This window comes from Callospermophilus lateralis, unplaced genomic scaffold, assembly GCF_048772815.1.
Source record: "Callospermophilus lateralis isolate mCalLat2 unplaced genomic scaffold, mCalLat2.hap1 Scaffold_105, whole genome shotgun sequence".
In the NCBI taxonomy this organism is placed as follows: Eukaryota; Metazoa; Chordata; class Mammalia; order Rodentia; family Sciuridae; genus Callospermophilus; species Callospermophilus lateralis.
The window spans coordinates 4,695,425-4,715,364 of NW_027510702.1; the positions used below are offsets into that span (position 1 = coordinate 4,695,425).

Consider the following 19,940-nt stretch of genomic DNA (forward strand, 5'->3'; position numbering starts at 1 on the left):
GATTCATCAATCATGGAAGGGATCCTCGCCTTCCCTTTTCTGTTAACCGGTTCCCATCCAGCCGCAACCCTGGTGTTCTTTTCCTAGATTTTGCAAACTACCAACAAAGAAGTGCGGGAGTCCAGTCGACAGCCCCTGACTGCCTTGCAGGGCGGGCTGAGAGCGCTTCCTTGGAGGCGCTGTTCCTCCAAGCTAGCCTCAGAGCCTTCTGGCCAAAATGAAGGGTGGCACTCCATCAAGTGCGTCAAGTCTCTTTCTCTCCCTTTCTAGGGTGAAAAGGTTTCAAAAATCGATATTAAATTATTAAAATCTGGCTGCTTAGGAATTACAACCATAGAAGAAAATAATGCAAAAGGGAAATAGAACGAGTATATTTGAGGGGTAAGTGTCCCAACTTCTTGAAAGTGCCAGAGATGAGGTGTATGGATTTTTGAGATTGAAGGGTGAACTGTAAATAAGCTTTTAATATATGGCATTTTGCACTAAGATATTTTTGTTTGTTTCGTTTTAGGTACTTATCAAAATTGTGGATTACCTGGACATCTTAAGACCCAGGAACCCGTTTATTAAGAATCTACTGTCTTGAAAAATGCATTTTATGAATGCTTTGGATTAAGGAGGTGTAAACAGTGGTTTGTGTTGTCTGCCACATAAGAGATAATCTGAATCAGTTCCCTCACAGTTGCCCAGATGCCTAAAACTGGCAAGAACTAGTACTTGGAGTGGTCATCCTTCAACAGGAAATACAGAGCTACCTATGTACTATATAAATGCTATCTCTTTGATGACGTTTAAGATAATGGACAGCTTTTCTACATCTGATTTTCATACACACAATTAACACTGAAATTTGGAGAAGCATTGGTTATATATTGAAAAACTGAGTTTTCTCTTTTTGAGTTTTCCAGATTTATTATTTCATCTGTATGCTTTAAATCTCCACAGTCACATAAACTCCAGACATAACGATGGAGCTATATGACCCATCAAGATATACAAAAACTATTGGCAAGCTTTGGAACCAGTTGTTTTTGCATCTGTTCACAATTAATATATTCTTGCTAATCAAGAATATGGAAGCAACTACAGTCATGCACATTGTATTGATAAATTGTGACTGTTGAATTTTTCTGTAACTGGTTACTTTTGTCATTCAAATGCCAGTTATGTCCAAATGGATATAAAGACTATGTTGGTGTACCTAGCTCCTAGCCAGTGTAGAAGATAGAAAACCTGTTATGACTAATCCTTGGGAAGAAAAAGTCTGCAAAATGCCCCAAACGAGTTTACTGCACGGGAATCAGTTTTACTGTAGGGAGTGGGTTTTCCACAAGCTTCAGCATTGCCTCCAGGAGAAATCCAGCTGCTGCAGTAGTGCTGTCAACACACCATTGCTTGTGATGAATTCTGGGAATAATGCTGGTGCTGTCTCAGGGAAGGCAGCTGCCTGGGGTGTGTTGTTGGTAGGAGGGCCTGGTAGTGGCAAGACAGCCCTGTGTACTGAACTCTTATGGCCAAGTTCACCTACAAGCTTGCAGAGAGGTTTATATCGCCAGGCTTTGGCCTTTCATTTCTTCAAAGCCCAGGACTCTGATACTTTGTGTGTTGTAGGGTTCATTAGAGGTCTGGTTGCCCAGATATGCCACAGTGGACTACTCCAAGTATATGAGGACAAGCTATGAGATTCAGACATTCAAAGCCGCTTACAGCCTGGGGAATGTGAGAGGAACCCAGCAGAAGCATTCAAAAGGTAACAGCAAAGAATGTCATAGTGTTTAGGTTTCTGTGCAACAATTAGTGATTTTTAGCTAGTTTTTTTTTTTTTTTTGAGGTACTTTTACTAGTGCTGTGCAGTTGGGCTTAATCGGTGGTTGTTAGTACAACTGTTTATTTTAGTATGGGAGAAACAGAACTTTGTAATGCACAATATATAGATTAAAAGTAAGTCTTAACTATTGTAGTTTAATAACAGAATGTTCCATTTCTAACAGTAACTGTCAGTGGTAAGGGGAGTCTGTTCTTATGATAAAGAAGAACAGTTAGCTGCCTGGAAACCAGGCCTCATTTTCAGGGAGGATGAACTATCTATACTATGAGCTGAAGTAGAAGAACTCTCAGTGTAGAAGCCAGTACCTTTTTGTTTATAGCATATTATTTTTTACATGAAAATTTCTCCTTAAAAGGCATTATAGGCATTGAGAATCTGAAGAAAATTTGCTAATGTGTTTTTGGGATTATTTCCATATTAACTTATTGAAAAGTTGAATTATAAGTTTATAACAGTGAAAATTTGGGATTATTTTAGTGCTTTTAGTGAGTGGTGCAGAGAACATTTTTCCCCCCTAGTTTTAGTTAAGCATTTGTTCATGGTGAGTGGACTGATCTAAGCAATTTGCTTTTTGAAGTGGCTGCAGATTCAAAATCTGCTCAAGAAAACATAATTTCTTGAAAATATGATTTTTGCCTGTCACTTCCTTGGTCATTGTGAAAGTGGCAATTTGTTATTGTGTGCTGGCTGTTGACTCCCTTCTACTTGAATGACTCATTTTGCCACACACCTTTTTCTCCCCATATTAACTAGGCTTTAGCAGGTAAAAGTTTGTGCCCCAAGGATTATGGAACACTGTGCACGGGAGGTTTGTATGAGTGTGTCTCCAGGACAATTGGAACAGTTTTAAGTAGCTCTGAAAACAGGGATGCTTGTTTTTATGGTCTCCTCAAATCTAGTGTCATGAAATCTATAAAGTTTGAAGGCATGCTGATAATATTTAGTAATTATAGCAAACAGTGTTAGTCATTGTTCTAAGAGTTTTATAAATATTAAACCATTTCATCTTCATAATGTTCTGTGAGGTCATTCCCATTTATGTATGAGGATACTGAGGGTTGGAAAGTGAAGTAAACTGTCCAAGCTAGTTAAGTGGCATTTGAAGTATCTCTCTCCATATTTGTAATAATAGGTTTCTTTTAAGGACTTGATGAAAAGAGGAGTGATGTAGAAGTTGGTGTGCAGTGAAGTTGGAGAGTGACGGCTGGTTCACGGTGTGGCTAAAAATGAGGAATGATAGTGTAGAACTTAAACTTGTGAGGGTTTATTACACTCACAGATGTTAGCGTCTGTGAACAAGTCAGAATGGCACCTGGCATTTTGCAGAGGGAGTGGTTTGTGAAGTAACACCAGCGAGCCATTAAGTGTGGAGATTCCTTATTGGTTGACTGCTGTATCTAGTTTATGTTAATTAAGATATGCTGTGTGGAATGTATATATACCCCTCCTGTCCTACAATAAACGGCTCCTACTCCTGCTGTATCAATGTACACAGTTGTTCATCACCCCCTGGTTATTTTGCTGCAGCCGGACTTCGGCATACAGAGTCTTGCTTTTGAGAAGTATAGGACTTTTGGGGCCTTTTAATCTGTCAGTGCAGTCTAGTGGAAGTCAGGGTGCGTCCTTTGGTCATCAGAATCAAGCTTAAAACTGTTACATCATTCACCAGTCTATGAGGATGTCTGAGTTAATGCTTGTGGCACGGATGGGAGATGACAGGTGTAATGGAGCAGGTTCATTCTGCAGTCACTGTGATTGAGCCAGTGAGGGAGTCTTGAAAATGAAACTTTCCCTTTTAGGAGACAATGATCTCTACACAAAAACATCTTTTATTACTTTTTCTCAAGATAACCATCAATAGTGAAGACCTGAGTTTTAATCTCTTTGTCATCAGTAAGTTCATAAACTATTTGGATGACACCTAAAACAATTACTTTCAAAGAATTCAAGAAGACCCTAATTAATTAAAATTATATGATTTTGTAATTTATTGGAATGCATATATAAATTTCTAACACCTAAATGTTTAAAATCCTGATAACTATATATTTTTGATGTTGTAATACTTAAGCATACCTCTCACTATAGAATCATTGATTTTTCTAAAGAAATTTTTCTCTTACTCAGTTGTTCCTCATATTTTCTTTTTCTTGTGTAATTTACAGTTATTATCTAATCGAAGGGAAGAAAGAAGCATTTAGAGCTGTGTGTGAAAACCGCACCAGCACTGCTTTTCTGATTGACAGTAGGTGCTATTCTTGATAGTGGGTGCTAATCACTTTGTGTTTCCATCCTGTATTTCCTGTGTCTACACTTGCTTGCCCCTTTACCACATTAACCAGTAATAAATCCCTAAGTGGATGCTGCCCCTCCATCCTGGATTTCTCACCCTCCAGAATGGAGAACTGAATAAACCTCTCTTGTTTATAAATTCTCCATTCTCTGATATTTTGTTGCAGAAGCAGAAAATTGACTAAGTCACCTGACTTCTTAAATAGGTCCTTCAAGGAATTTTAATAGGAACATATTCTATCAGGGCATGTATAGTTGTAATTTAATAGCCAGACAGTGGGACAGAGGACCATTTTTTTCAAGGAGCTGTGTATTTTGAGGGAGATAGAAGTAGCTATGTGATGAGATGAAATATAAATATAAGCAAAGATACGCAAAATCTTTTTTTCACTTTAAACAAAAACAAAATCCAAAACCAGCTTTTATATTGTTATTTTCTTAACATTTAAAATATGATAATGTTGATAGTTCCACATAGTCATGTGAAACAATTTATTAGTAGTGAGAAATTGATAAAGAAAAAAACCTTATTCTCAGATCCACTAAGCTGGGGAACTTTCAGAGAAGTGATTTAGTAATAGATGCTTTTTTAGCCACTTATTTTGTCTTCAGTTTTTTTTCTTTCTGTTTTTCCCTATATTTTACTCTTAATACTAGGTGAAATACATAATACTGTATGCTGACTTCTTACATGCAATGATATGACTGTGTATTAACATTAAGTACCAATTTGCAGAGTTCCATTTTCCTGAATAACAAAGAGAGGTAAAAGGAATTTCATATTAATCTAGTTCCATACTGTCATGTTCCCTTCTGACTTGGCACAGTATGTCATTTCTTAGATTTAGTTGTCATGAAATTTTTTTAATATCAATTATTTTTTTTTTAAATATTTTTTAGTTGTAGATGGACACAATACTTTTATTTTATTTATTTACCTTTTTGTGGTGCTGTGGATCAAACCCAGTCCCTCATATGTGCTAGGTGAGTGCTCTACCACTGAGCCCCAGCCCAAATATTCTTTTAGTTGTTGATGGACCTTTATTTGTTTATATGCAATGCTGAGAATCAAACCCAGGGCCTCACACATGCTAGGCACATGCTCTACTACTGAGCCACAACTCTAACCCTAATATCATTAGTTCTTAACCACAAATATTGAAAGCAAATGCTGTGTGTTTTTAAGGACAGTTCATAAAAATTTTCATTCAATATTATGCATTTCACCTAGTATTAAGAGTAAAATATAGGGAAAAATAGAAAGAAAAACTGAAGAAAAAGTAAATGGCTAAAAAAGTATCTATTACTAAATCAGGTGAGCTGTGTTAGGTTGATGTCTGTGGGAGATCCAGCAGTGAGCAGAGTAGGCAGAGTCCTACCTTCATGAAGCTTGAATTCGTATTTCTGTAGAGCAAGAATAGCTGAGGTAAATAAGACACATTAATTTCTCTTGTTGCTTTTTCATTGTATTTTTAACTAATTTTGGAGTTTGATGATTTTTCCAGTTCTGTTGTTAGTGGAACTAAGTTGAAACGATCACGTTCTTGGACTGGCTTCTTCCATTCCTGCCCCTTCCACTTCTGTTAGGGCCTTGTGTGTCTTGTTGGATGGCCCTTGTCTAGAGGTGGCTTAGAGTGGAGCTCCCTGGTGACCTGGGACTGTAAGGTGCCTTCCAGTATCCAGGACCTGGGGAGGGGCTGGAGGGTGCCTGAAGGCTGGGTCTGGTTGGAGCTCCGGGTAAACCTACTCTCGGGCCTTGAACCCTGGGGTCTTTGTGGGAGATGTCTGGCACAGAGCTGGAACTCCCAACCCTCACCCTGGTCATGTTAGAGCCTGTGTTCATTTCAGGCCAACATCTGCAGGACCAGGAGTGAGTCTTCTGTGTGTGGCATGGATTCCTGTGTCGCCCTGTGGAGTAGGAAGAAAGAGTGTCTCCTGGGCACACCATATGAAGCATAGACAGAATGAAACTGTGATGACAATTTAAGATCAGTTGTCAAGGTTTTGAGAGTTCAGCAGAAAACTCGAGTCCATGGTGGAAAGCAGCGGGGCTTGGTAGGACAAGATGGCGAACTGGGAGACCACCCTGACACTTGTTGTGTCAAATAAGAGTCCCTCAATGATGGACTGTTCTTTCCCAGCTTTTTATCTGTTTCTGTAGCATTGATGGTTCTTCACTTTTCTCTCTCTCAACTTCTACCTTGAGTTGTCCTCGCATCCCTTCTGTTAGGCATATGTTGTATCTCGTATCCCTTCTGTTAGGCATATGCTTCTTTATGACATCATTTCTGATGAATTTTTTATATGGACCCTTGTGCTTTGTGTGGCACTTTACATACCATAATGCCAGCTGTCCTCTGAGGGAGAGCTGCACACAATGCTGCTGCCCATCTAGACTGTCGCAGCCTAGCTGAAAGAATGCCCAAACTCTTCATGTGCACAGCTGTCTTACTTCATGAAGCAGTGCTGTGCTGCTGAGAACATTCTCAAGCGTCCTTTTGAACCTGTACTAGGAGTAAAGGAGGGAGAGGTACTGCAGCCCACTTGCTGGGGGCCAGGTTGCTGGGCCATGGGGTGTGCATTTTCATCTTCCACTCTGCCACATGCCTCCAACTGCCCTTGGAACTTCTGTCCATTTATGGGTTTGTAGTAGTGTGTATTGAATTTTCATTTTTTCACTAGGCCACCAGCTTTTGCTTTGTTGTCAGGCTCTGTGTGTCGTGAGTTTCTGTTCTGTCTGTGTTGTAATCAGGATAGTAGTGAATGCATCCAGAATCCCTAATGTCTAATAATTATGTTCTTTAGTTCTCTTATGGAATTTTTATTCCTGGTTTCTGTAGCTTCCATTTGTTGTTGGAATTCTCCATCTTTCACCCTTTTATATACATCTGTTTTCTCCAATATTTTAATCACAGTTATTTTAACCTCTGGGTAATTTCTCAGCCTATATTAATTATCTTTTTTCTCTAGATTACTAATCTCCTATTCTTTGCCTTTTCCTATCTAACAATTTTTTAATTGTATGTCAGATGGTGATAGATGATCATGGTGGCAGAGAAGGCTTTCCCCCTCCCTGCTTGGCCAGGCTGGTGAAGAACTGTTGCAGGTGAGAGCAAACTGGGCTGGGGTCCTTGCTGACCTTGGAAAGGCCTCTGCTTCCTGTCTGTGCTTGGCATGGTTTGGCTGGTCAGCTCTGCTCAGCTCTGATGACTTGCTAATTCACTTCCCTGGGAGATGTTAATGTGTGGTGCTTTTGGCCTTGATTCCTTACCCATCCTGGAGTTTTGTGTTTAAAGCAAGCATTCTGGCTTAGCAGAATTCTTCTCTCACATGCCACCAGTGGAGCCCTCAAGGTGGCTTTAGACACACCTGGCCTGGTCTCTCAGGCTTCTAAGCACAGCCCACAATTTAGCAAAGTCCCTTAGGAAAAATTAACCTTGTGTTCAGGACCCATAACACATGCACTCTGCTCCTTAAAAGGGACACACTGACTCCTACAAACCTTGCTGGCTTTGCTCCCTTGGTAGAGTCCCTTAAGGCAGCCCAGTCACAATTCTTAGTCTGCACCTGTAGAATTAGCACGTGTCCCCAAATCAACAAATGACCCCTGAGAAGAAACCAGCAGTCACTTTGTTCCTCACTTTGAAAGAGCTCCTGCTCTGGAGTTCCAGTTCATCTCATTTTCTTGCTTTAGCAACCCTCTCATGTTGGTAAAAATACAGTTGTCATTTTTCTCTCTCAGTTGCCACTTGCTACAGGGGAGCTTGGTGCTGGGGCCTACTGTGCTTCACCCTGCAGAAGGCCATTGACTTTCCTTGTTTTACTGGATTTATGCCTCTTCTCATTAAGTAATTTCCTTTTTAAAAAGTCAATTTTGCCCCTGCCCTTATTTCTCTGAACAATACAAATGCATGTTTTAAGTCCTTAGCAATTTTTTGAGTTACTTTAGCTTAGACGTGAGTACACGCTTCTGGGTTTGCTGCCTTCTAGCTGAGTGCTGAGTTTTATTCCCCCTCTTGGAACTCTGTTATTCTTCCTCCAGGGGTTATTGATCACCTTACCATTCTGTCCCCAGGGTGACCGACTATGAGGGCTGCAAATGGGAAGGTAAAGTTCCTCCTGCAAGATACTGACTTCTAGATTCAATATTGACTTGAAGTGGTCACTTGCTGTCTCCACTGCGGCTAGCTCTGTGTGCTCCACTGAGCATACTTCCCACGATTTTAATTTCATCTTTCTTTTATTGTTGTATTGGCCCAGCCCCTGTCCCAGCTCTGGTTTCAGACAGTGAGTCCTAGTCTGGAGGCTGGGGACTCCTAGTCCCTTCACTCCCACCAGCAAGCGCCCAGGTGCCACCGCACGCTTTGGGGCAAGCAAGGCTCAAAGGATGTGGCTTTTCTGTTTCTGACTCTTCTTCTCTTTGGTTATATCTTTCTTTTTGTTTTCATGTTCCATATCTCTGGGCTATGTTTTAGCAAGGACTAGACAGTTCATAAAAAATGTGAAAGTTGGGCTGAGGATGTGGCTCAAGTGATAGCACACTCGCCTGGCATGCGTGTGGCCCGGGTTCGATCCTCAGCACCACATACAAACAAAGACGTTGTGTCCGCCGATAACTAAAAAATAAATATTAATATTCTCTGTATCTCTCTCTCTCTCTCTCTCTCTCTCTCTCTCTCTCTGTCTCTCTCTCTGTCTCTCTCTTAAAAAATGTGAAAATATTGTAGTCACTAGGCAAAAATTCAGGGACACATATTATCCTACATTTTGGGCAAATTTTTTCCTGATTTTAATTTTCTAGTACATTTACTAGGTTCTTTTGGTTTTTCTTTTAAACTAATAGGCAATATTCCATCCCAAACTGGTTGAAAGTACTAATGATACTTCTTTTTCTTCTTCTTTTTCCACATGCTTTAGATAATGATTGGGATAATTTTGTTTCTAAGAAAAGAAGATAGATCTAAGTTTGTTTTCCAAGAGATTACATGATATATTGATGGAAAATTACTAGTACTTTAATTTTTCTGCTTTACTCTCATGTTCTGTAGGAACTTAATTTTTAAAGTCTGGGTTTTTTATAGAATTTAACAATTTGTTAATGAAGAGATGGTTAATGATTTCAGAAAGTACTCAGTCCTCAGAACTGCTCTTTAGAGCAAGTGGACCTCATGCTCTGGGCAAGTACTCTGCCACTGAGCCCCCTGCACAGCCCCTAGATTTATACTGTTCTGATGCTAAATTTCACCAGATGATAATGACATTTCAGCTCCAATATTCAAAATAGATAAACTGTTAATGCTACTTGGTGTCAGTCAACTGTCACTATAACAAATGTCTGAGCTAATCAACTTTGAAAAGATTTACTTTACCTCACAGTTTTAGAGGATCAAGTCCCTGATGAGATGAGCCCATTGCCTTTAGGCCTCGGGTGGGACTGGTGACAAAGTAGAAGGACTCTCCTCATGGCCTGGTGGTGAAAGAGGACGAGGAAGGGGCAAGGGTCCCACTGTCTCCTTCAAAGTCCCCCTTCGTGACCTGAAGACCTCCAAGTAGGTCCCACCTTTTAAGGTTCTGTTACTTCCCAGTAACAACAAGTTGGGGACCTGACCTTTATCACATGGGCCTTTATGGGACATTTATCCAAAACATAGCCTAAGTGTAATCTGATTTTTAAAACTTCTTAAAATCAGGGTAATTGATGATGAATGTAGAAAAAAGTATAGAATCTTTAAACAGTGTCTTATCTGAGGGTACTTTGGGTGGGTGCTCCTTGGTGACTTTGCAGTAGCTAGCATGTATCATGCAGCAACAAGATGAAACCTGCAACAGCAGTCTTTGTGTATTGAAGGCACATTCTGATAAATCACAGAAGATCATTGCTGACACCTTCTTGCTCTCTCCTCGCAAGGTAGCAAAAGGATGAGGCAGCTTCTGAGGTTTCCTTTAAAGGGCACTAATATCCCATCCCTGAGGGCTCTGCCCCTCTACCCACTCACTGCCTAGAGGCCACTCCTGACATGTTGGAGGCTAGGATTAAATCTGTGAATCTTGGGAGGAATGCAGACATTTGGACCATAGCTAGATGGTTGTTTATGTTCAAGTTTTAGGTGTGTTTGAAGGAGACAAGTGACTTTTATTTTTTTGCTTCCCAGTATCTTCACCTCTAAAGAGCGATGGTGGTCAACCTCTCAGGATTACTGTATTACACGAGATATGCATGTAAAGCCTCCAGCACAGAGTAAACATGCAAGAAAAGTCAGTACTTTTAAAATTAGAAATCTATAATTTCTAATTTTAAAAGTTCTGTAGGATAATGAATCTAAACTGAAAATACTATAGAGATAAAATTACATGTTTTGAATTTACTTCAAAATAATCCAATGGGTGAAAGGGAGGGTATGGATGGAATAAAATTATGAGCACATTGGAGTTACTGCCTTCTCTCAACACTTATATGTTTAAATTTTTCCATAATTAAAAAATTCAAAAACAGTAAGTACTAAGGCAGGAAAATACTACAAAAATATAAATACTGATGGTTTATTTTAAGATCACATTTTATTTAAGTGACAGAACGTAGGGAAAAATTATTTAAAACTTAAAGCTAATATCCCTATCCCTTTGCTTCTCAAAAATAAATATTTTCTTCAGATATAATTGTCACAGATGAAAAGGGAGCAGAACAACTTATGCACTTTTTTTGCCTTCATTTTTTGGGAAAGAAAACAATATGTGCTGCTCGGGTTGTACATGTATTTTTAAGTAGACAATCCCTGGTGACAGAATTCACCTCTGAGCAACTAGCCAGACATCAGCTGAAACTGAACTGTGGAGCAGGAAAGTTCCCATATTAGGAACAGAGCAGACAGGATTCAAAATGTTCAGGGATAGTGGTATCACCAGCTTCCTCACTTATAGACCCCAGCTTTGGACTCTCATGAGGCTTACCTGTGAGGCTGACTCTCAGTGTGAGGTTATATTTATTCTCATACCAGATGAGTGGTCTAGTCAGAGCACAGCTAATATGTTAGATGATGCTTCAGGGGAAAGGGAACTTTTAAGAGGCTCTGACTGTACCAACCTCAGCATATCCCTATATCATCTCTCCTTTACCACATCGTCCTCTGATAGAATTCTAGAGATTGAAAAATAAAATTCTTCCCACATTTCACATTGAATCAACAAACCCACTCCAATAGTCCAATAAGCTGTGTTCTAAGCAAATACCTTTAAGCCCCCAAACTCTGCCTGGATTAGAAGAATATATAAAAATACTTACTCTTCTTGAAGAATGAATTCACTGTTTTCTGGAGAAAACTGCCCGGTCACAGGATGCCTGAATGCTGTGGTGTGCTGGTTATGGCTAGAGAGAGACAGAGAGAGAGAGAGAGAGAGAGAGAGATGATGAATGAGAAGTCATGTTAACAAAAGGATTACAAACACAACCAGTCAGTAACATCTGGGGGGCCCTAGGTCACCATCACTCCTCACACAGTGAGGGAAGTGGGCCTTTTCTCAGAGAGGCATTTAATCTCTCAAATGCAGTTACATTGGAAAATCAAGAATTTCCAACTCAGGTGCCAAAGCCCACCTTAAAGACAAGAATTTTAATTCCAAGGAAGTCTTGACTTCAAGGAAGATTGTGTATCTTGGAGACATTTCATGAAGTACTTACTCTAATACACTGAGGGGCTGAACAGCAAATTATTTTAAGATAGCATGAGCTAAAATAAGAATGAAGGGAAGCAGCTTATAACAATCATAAAGCAGGGAAAGAATTCTAAGAATTAACTTCCCGCCCAGAAAATTCTATCTTCTTAAAATTCTTTTCTCTACTACAAAATGTGTTCAGTTCAATGATGGGATAATAAACATTTGGGCATGTCTCTGCAACATGACCTGTGCAATTTCAACACTGGAGTTTCTATCACCCTTTTGAAGTTAGCAGGGATCAGCTTCCAAGCCAAGCTGACAGACACAACCAAAGTCTGTAGGTGTTTTGTATGTTGACAAAGGCCGCCTGGTTCTTTTAGGATGGAGGAGTGAGCTCTAGAGGCTGCTAGTTTGTTCCATGAATAAACTAAACTAACATCCTCTTTTCTTTATTTAAAAAAAAAAATTAAAAATTTCTAATCACAAAACCAGTTGTTTTCAAAATTTTATAAAATATTAAAAGGAAAAAAAATCATCCATGATGTCCCCATCTGGAGATATAGCTGAGTATCTTCTTATGAGTTGTTTTTCTTTTTCTTTCTATTTAAAAAAATGGTGATATATATTTTCTCCCTGTATCTTCTTAATGTAGAAAATACCCTATTTCATTAAGGCTTCTTTATTTGAAATAATTAAATAATAGTCTTACCATATGGATAATTTTTTTTTCATATAACTATTCAAAAAGTGTCACTGGGCACATGTATGCCAGGCAGTGCAATAGTTGGTACTAGAGACACAAGGGGAACAAAAAAGTCCCAACTCCATGGTGCTTATATTTTAGATCATAGTCTTCTAATGCTGGACATTTGGGGTGCCTCCCCCACTGCTACTATAATCCATGCATCTTTGAGCATAGGCTTTTTATGAAACTCAAATTATTTCCTTGTGTTAAACTCCCAGAGATGAAATTATTGAATCAAAAGGCATAGTCACTTTTTAAACCTCTTAATACAGACAACCAAAATGCTTCTGTTAGGATATTATTGCCATCTCCAAATTGAGCCCTTAACCTCCCTGGAGATGTCTAAATCAGCACAAAAGTTAAAAAAGAAAAGTTCTTGAGACCTATAAAGTTTTCCTTACTCTGCCCAGTGCCTAGGATAAGCTGGGCACTCAGGACTAGAGCAGCCTGGGTCCTAATGAGCCAAATGTGAAGCAGGGCTGTTCCTGGCCCTCCCACCATGTGCCACCCCTACCACACCCTTACCCACCCATCCAACTACAGCTGGCCTCTCTTTCTGGGCTCCTACTCTCAAGTGAGCCCGTGGAATTCTATGACCTTATCTGGCGGGCAGCAGGCTGGTCTTTTCCTAAGAAAAGCAGATTTCAGAGGTGAGCATCTGAGGTAAAGGATAGAAGTAGGGCCCCTTTAACACCTGTTTCAGAAATCCCTGCATCATGTTCAAGTGGTAGGGTTTATTTGCAACCACTTTCTTTTAGAGTCATTTCTACTCACTGGGGAACTTGAAAATGCAAATTAGAATCTAATCCTGCCTCATTTTGAGAGAGAGAGAGAGAAAACAAACCCTGGTTGTAATGGGAATAACAATAAAGCAATAACATCAATATCCACTATTACCTCTAAAGGACTTTACAGTCTACAAAGCCTTCTCTTAACAGCTCAGTTGTTAACATCATGAACCCCCATCTTTATGAATGAGGAAACTGGGCTCAGAGAGGTTAAATGATTTGCACAAAAAGCTTTTGTTGGGCTGGGGGATGCAGTTCAATTGTAGAACACTTGTCTAGCATGCACAAAGTCCTAGGTTCAATCCCCAGTATACAGCTAAATAAATAAATAACTCTGTCAATAACTGATAAAACTGGGACATAAATGCAGGTCCTCTAGTTTTTAATATTTTTTTGGCAGATAACTGGACATTGCCTTCCCTTAGGGATCTGTGCGGCTGGCAGCTTCCTGGATATGATCAGAAAGCCCTAAAGAAAAGACATGAGAAAAATAGTACCACACACCACTATTCCCTATTCCTATCTCCTGTTTTCCCCTTGGACCCAGTGCCAAAGTTTTGAGTGAAGACACTTGTGCAGCCCTCAGTAGCTACAAGATCAGTTGGTAAATCTCTAGTAGATGAGGACATGCAGCCAAGTTTTCTATGTGCCTGAAGTAGATCCATCCGCTGGTAACCACCTTGTCATACACACTATCTAACCTTCAAAGCAATTCCTGGGCTCCCCATCCCCAATCTGTATCTGCTTAAATAAGCTCAGAGCTTGGGTAAATGAATACTGAGCTGCAAAGTCTAGGCACTAAATTGAATTTTGCATTCTAACATTAGAAGGAAAATAATTTTTAAAAGTTGACCAAAAGAAAATATCTGCCATCTGATCAAATCTAGAGGCAGCTCCCCAAACTTTCTTCCCTAATATGGAAGCTGCCCTCTGTGCTAAAACATTCCTGGCCACGGTACCATCACCACCCTTCTGCGTTTACACCACGTTTTCAGCACGCTCACATTTGTCATCTTATTGGATCCTGGCAAATACTCACTAAGGTAGGCAGGACAGATATTTTTATTTCCATGATACACATAAGAAAGACAAGGCTCTGAGTTATGGGACGTTAATTGAACACTAAATTTTAAAAACGGGTGGAGGGGCGAATTAATGACATAATGAGAAAATACGTGAGCCAACATAATACTTCCTGAACACTGAGGTTTTAAAATTTGATTGTTTTTGATCAAGTACACCCAGCTTACTAATGGAAGAGTTCCTGGATCAGCACTCTTTGAGCAACAGAACAGGAGTCAGGTCCCTGGGTTATTCCACTCAATCTTCCCAAATACCTGGTAGGGCAGGTTAAATATCACCAGGCCACAAGTGAGGAAGGTGAGACCCACAATGGGTAGGCAGCTTGCCCACAGCCAGTCAACTTCTGAGTTCTTTCCACATCACCCACTTCTGAACTCTTTCCAATCCTCCAGGCTCACCCTTTCCAAATGAAGGTTGCCCATTAAACTCATTCAGATTCTGCAAGTCCTCTAGCTTTACTTGCTTTCCCTGATCCATTGGTCCTAAAGCCCCCAGTCTGCTCCATTTTCTGATTCTAAAATCCATGAAGAGTCTCATATCCTATCACCCTGTCTTAAGCACTTAGCAGGCACAGACACATCCCCTGAAATACCCGTTCTTAAACCTGAATTGCCACCTTGCTCCCTGGTAATACACAGATGACCAGGATGGGAGCCAGATGACTGGTTTCAAAGGAGCACTGAAACTCTTTCTCTTCTATATAAGCGCTTCTGTTTCTCTTCAGGCTACTGAGAAAGCAATTTGGAAAATGAGGTAAAACATAATGTAGTCTTCAATTTCAATTCCTGCTCTTCCAGAAATGGCCCCTCAAAGAAGCATGGCACGCAATCTCATTGGAGAAGAATCAGGGAACACATATGAAGGTGGCGAGGAAGGATGGTCTCCATGAAGGCGGGCCATGGGTAACCATCCAGGTAAATAAGCACGCCTTCACAGGCCCAAGGGCAGAGATGGACTGGGTTAGGCCCTACAGAAGACTGGCAGCAACACAAGAGACATGGTAACAAAATAAAGTGAGGACTAGGGAGAACTGGAATTTGAGCAACGTAAGAACTCATCTACAACCACAAACAAGACTAGTCAGAATGTAAAGTCCCACAATTTCTTGCAATGTTTTTTCAAGACCAATTTTGTATTCACATAGATTTTGAGTCTAATGTGAACAGTAAGTCTGTTTGGTTAAACATGAAGGTTCCAATTACTTATTAAGATGTGTTTTTGGCGTGGAAGGAATTTCTGGAGTTGTATGAATGATGTCCAACAGTGGCAGTCAGAGAACCCTGATAAGTTTGATTTTCTGACAGTAGTGGTATTCGCATGCTAGTGGGATGAGTCTGCTCTGTCAATACTAGCTCTTCTCTGGCCCAGACTCTAAAGGGAAAAAACAGCTTAAAATACAAGAGAAGGACTCTATTCAGGATCTTCTCATTAACATGCTCAGCAGAACTTACCTCTTGAACCTTCTCCTCAATGTGGCTCCCTGAACACTTAAAAAGAGTCACCTTGCAGGTTAAAGCCACATCCAGCACTGCCTCTAGGTGTGTAAGGCAAAGATTTACAATCTTTGTTCTAAATCCAAGTGTCTCAATAAAACTGAGAATTCTGCATAACCTAATAATATTCCAAGTTTGGGCTGAAAACTGGAAATTGAAACTTCAAGAACACAAGAAAATGTCTCTTCCTCTTCTTCAGCTAATTTAGGCCTCTCAATAATGACATAGCACCAGATGTGGTGGTGCACACCTGTAACCTCAGCAACTTGAGAGACTGAAGCGGGAGGATCACAAGTTTAAGGCCAGCCTTGCTAAGTGAGAAAAATAAAAACAGCTGTCTCAAAAAATAAAAACAGCTGGAGATGTAGCTCAGTGGTAAAGTCGCCTAGGTTCAATCTCCAGTACCAAAAAAGATTAAAAAAAAAAAGTAGCAATCAACAGTTGAAATGGCATTGCCACACTCACTCAACATTTCCTAAGCTTTTAGTTTATTTTATTTAACGCTTTTACAAAATAGCTTGTTTAGTACAGTGTCACCATGGTTAATATGGCATTGCTAAGGAAGCTGAGACTCTTACTAAAATGGTCTTTCAAATTAGCACTGTTTTTTAGAAGTGTTAAGATTTTATAACAGCTGGATGCATATGGGCATTCCTCTGGCAGGCCTTTCTTCCAGAAGCATGGGAATCAGGCCTTACGAGCCAATGCATGGTCCCCATGCTCTCTCCAAGTAGAAGCTATCAACTCAGCACTAATTGACTTTCTTCAACATCTGCCCCTGCCAACAAATCAGTCCAGAGCTCTGAGGCAGAAACTGTGGGTTCCAATAAAAGCAAACCACCCCCTCTCTGAGCCTCAGTCTTGCATTGGCAAACAGGGGACACAAATATTCCAAAGATTGTTGGAAGGTTACAATTACAGACATATATGAAAAAGTCTTATACAACATTTGACATATAAAAGGCACTCAGTGTTTGCTGAACCTGACTGTGCCTTGATTATGGCAATGACTGATAGACATCTAAATTTTTTTTTTAAGAGAGAGAGAATTTTTTAATATTTAGTTTTTAGTTTTTTGGTGGATACAACATCTTTATTTTATTTTTATGTGGTGCTGAGGATTGAACCCAGCGCCCCGCACATGCCAGGCAAGCGCGTTACCGCTTGAGCCACATCCCCAGCCCAACATCTAAATTTTAACAAGGAAAAATAGAATGATCCTTCCCCACAAACCCAAAATTCATCCAGGCTTCCCAATTTCCAGTAACAGTCCAGTAATAGTCACTATACAAAACCCTGGAGACATCCTCTGTTCCTTTCTTTACCTTAACCTCCCTGTATAAGATGTATGCACATCCTATTGCCTTACTGACAAAACGTGCTTTGCATTCATCCACTTCTTTCCATATCTACAGCTAGCACCCTACTCATCTCTTGATTAGACGTGGCAACAGCTCCTAATTGTTCCTTCTGTTTCTACCTTGGCCTCTGTACCTTCACCAGAAGCCTGTTGGATCTTTACAAATACAAGTTAGATCATGTTGTTTTTCCTACATTAAACCTTACAACAGTGACACATGACACAGAGTAAAAATAAGCTTCTTACCTTGGCTTACAAAGCATGAGATGACTTGCATCCTTCCTAGTCTCAGCATCATCGTTTAACATCTTCCCCTGGCCCATCCTGCCCCAGCCACAGTGTCCTCCTTTCTGTTCCTTGAATACCAAGCTCTTTGCTATCTAACATCCTTTATACCCAATGTCCTTTTAGCCTGGATGTTCTCCCCCCCACACACACTCTCATAGCTCGTTCCTTGTCATTCAGACCTCAGCAAAATTTCACCATCAGCAAGCCGTTCCCAGCAGTCCCTTCATATTACATCACCCTTTTTTAGTTATTACTAGGTGTTATTTTTTCTCACTGAGGTACGTGTGTGATTACTGTTGGTCTCCCTGACTAGCACATTAATTCCATGAGAGCAAGACCCTTGATGTCTTTCCACTACTGTATCAGCCATAACAGCGCCTGGTACACAGAAGGGGCCCAAAAATGTCTGCCAAAAGAATGAATGAGAAAAAATTATGAAGATTCTTACCTTGAATTTGAGGTTATACCTAGAAGTAAGCCAGGAATCCTACAGAAATCTGAACTTAGGTAAAAGAGAGATGAGCCATCAGCCATCAGAATGCAAGAGGAAGGAAGACTGAGACACCAACACACCACAAACACTTGATCCTTGGCGCTCCTGAACTGCGTTACAAAATAATTTGTAGAAATTAGCCCTCCCCTGCAACTCCCCCTCACCCTTGCAAATGAATGTTAATACACTCAACAGAATTAAAGAATGGAATACAAACACCCTAGAGGAAATTACTGAGTGATTAAAAACACAGAAGGATAACACAAACATCACCTCTCTCTCCCTTTTGTGAACCAGAGAGTTTGGGGTGTGAAGCCTACAATTTGGTGACTGATTATACACTCGTATTACTCTCTACTTACTTTACAGGCATTTTTTCTCCTCCCCTCTTCCCAACCTTCTACTCCTCAGCTCCTGGAGGGTTGGGAGCAGCCACTCCTGTCACTGCAGCACAGGAATGAGAATGCCCATGCTGCAGCACCTGAACTCCTGCATCTCAATAACCTAGGCACAAGGCCATGACACCTCTAGGGAGAGGCTGTGTAGAACCCAGCTTATTTGCTGATAGCAGCTACCCAATGCATCACAGAGCCTTAGAGAGTAGGGGAGACAGGAGCCCACAGGCTCTAATGAATGATCCTACCTTGGGCTGGGAGCCTCCACCAGCCCCCAGGGAGCATGGAGCAGACCACAACAGAGCCTGCCTGTTTCCACGCTATCCAGATCTGACTTATACCCCACACCCAACTATGCAGCAGTCAAACTATGCAGCAGCCAACTAGGCCCAGTTAGGCAAAGTAGGTCCAGCCAAACCCAGGCCCATCACCTGAAGGGCAGTCATCAACTGTCCTCCTTATTCAAAGGTTCCAAAGGGGACAAAGCCAGGCATAAAAGAGTCACAAACTAACTGAATACCTCACAAAAAAAGGAAAGTCTGTACTTTCCAAATCCTGGACTTAACATACTGAAGTGTTCCAGCTGGGAATACTGGTAGATACCTGTAGTCCCAGTGGCTCTGGAGAGTAAGGCAGGAGGACTTGGAAGTACAAGACCAACCTGGGCAATTTAGCAAGACCCTCAGCAACTTAGCAGAATTTTGTCTCAAAATAACAAGGGCTGGAAATGTAGCTCAATGGTGAATCACCCTTGGGATTCTATTCTCAATACCAAAACAAAAACAGATTGAAATTTTCCAGCGTAATTTGAAAAACTTTGTTTCATAGGTTTCTCCAGAGATTTTCAGATCCTCTCAGTGGCTAACTCATTTTGTGAAGGAGCTCCTCTGGCCCAGTAACCTGGGCTGCAAACTGCTTCCTGAGGTCTCACAGGTTCTCAATACCCAGGAAAAGATTAGAGTCAAACTCTTCATAGAATGAGGAATCAACCCAGGGAGCCATTCCCCTAGCTTTTTCAAAAGGAAGTTGGCAGAGAAACAATGTAATAAGAACCAAGTATCAGTTTTGTTCTGACCAACCAGTTCCATGGCCTGAACAAATCACTCAATGTCTCTGGGCCCTCATTTCCTCATCTATAAATTGAAGGCATTAAACACCTGACCTGGAAGGGCCACATGAGGTTTCCACAAACCTTAAAAAGATCAGAGTTGCACAGAATGGAGTTCAAATCCCAGCACTGCCAGTATGTGGCAGTGCATGACCTCCACTGGTGAGTTTGTTTGTGTGTGTGTGTGTGTGTGTTGAGAGAGAGAGAGAGAGAGAGAGAGAGAGAGAGAGAAAGGATGTGGCAGGAGAGATAATTCTAACACTGCAAAGGTGTTGTAAAGAGTAATGATGATGTGCCCAGCCCACAGGAGACACTTCAGTGCCTTCTATATTTTTCTTCTGCTAACTCTAAAATGGCACGCAGAGTTGTCTTTTCCCATGTTGCAAATTCCAGCAGTATTAGCCTATGGCAGGA

At 40.7% G+C, this 19,940-nt stretch overlaps 1 pseudogene; it reads left to right on the forward strand.

Moving 5' to 3' along the window:
• The first annotated feature begins 1,238 nt into the window (after positions 1-1,238).
• The window catches only part of LOC143640007 (ankyrin repeat domain-containing protein 50-like), a 55,052-nt pseudogene continuing 36,350 nt past the window's right edge, over positions 1,239-19,940 (forward strand).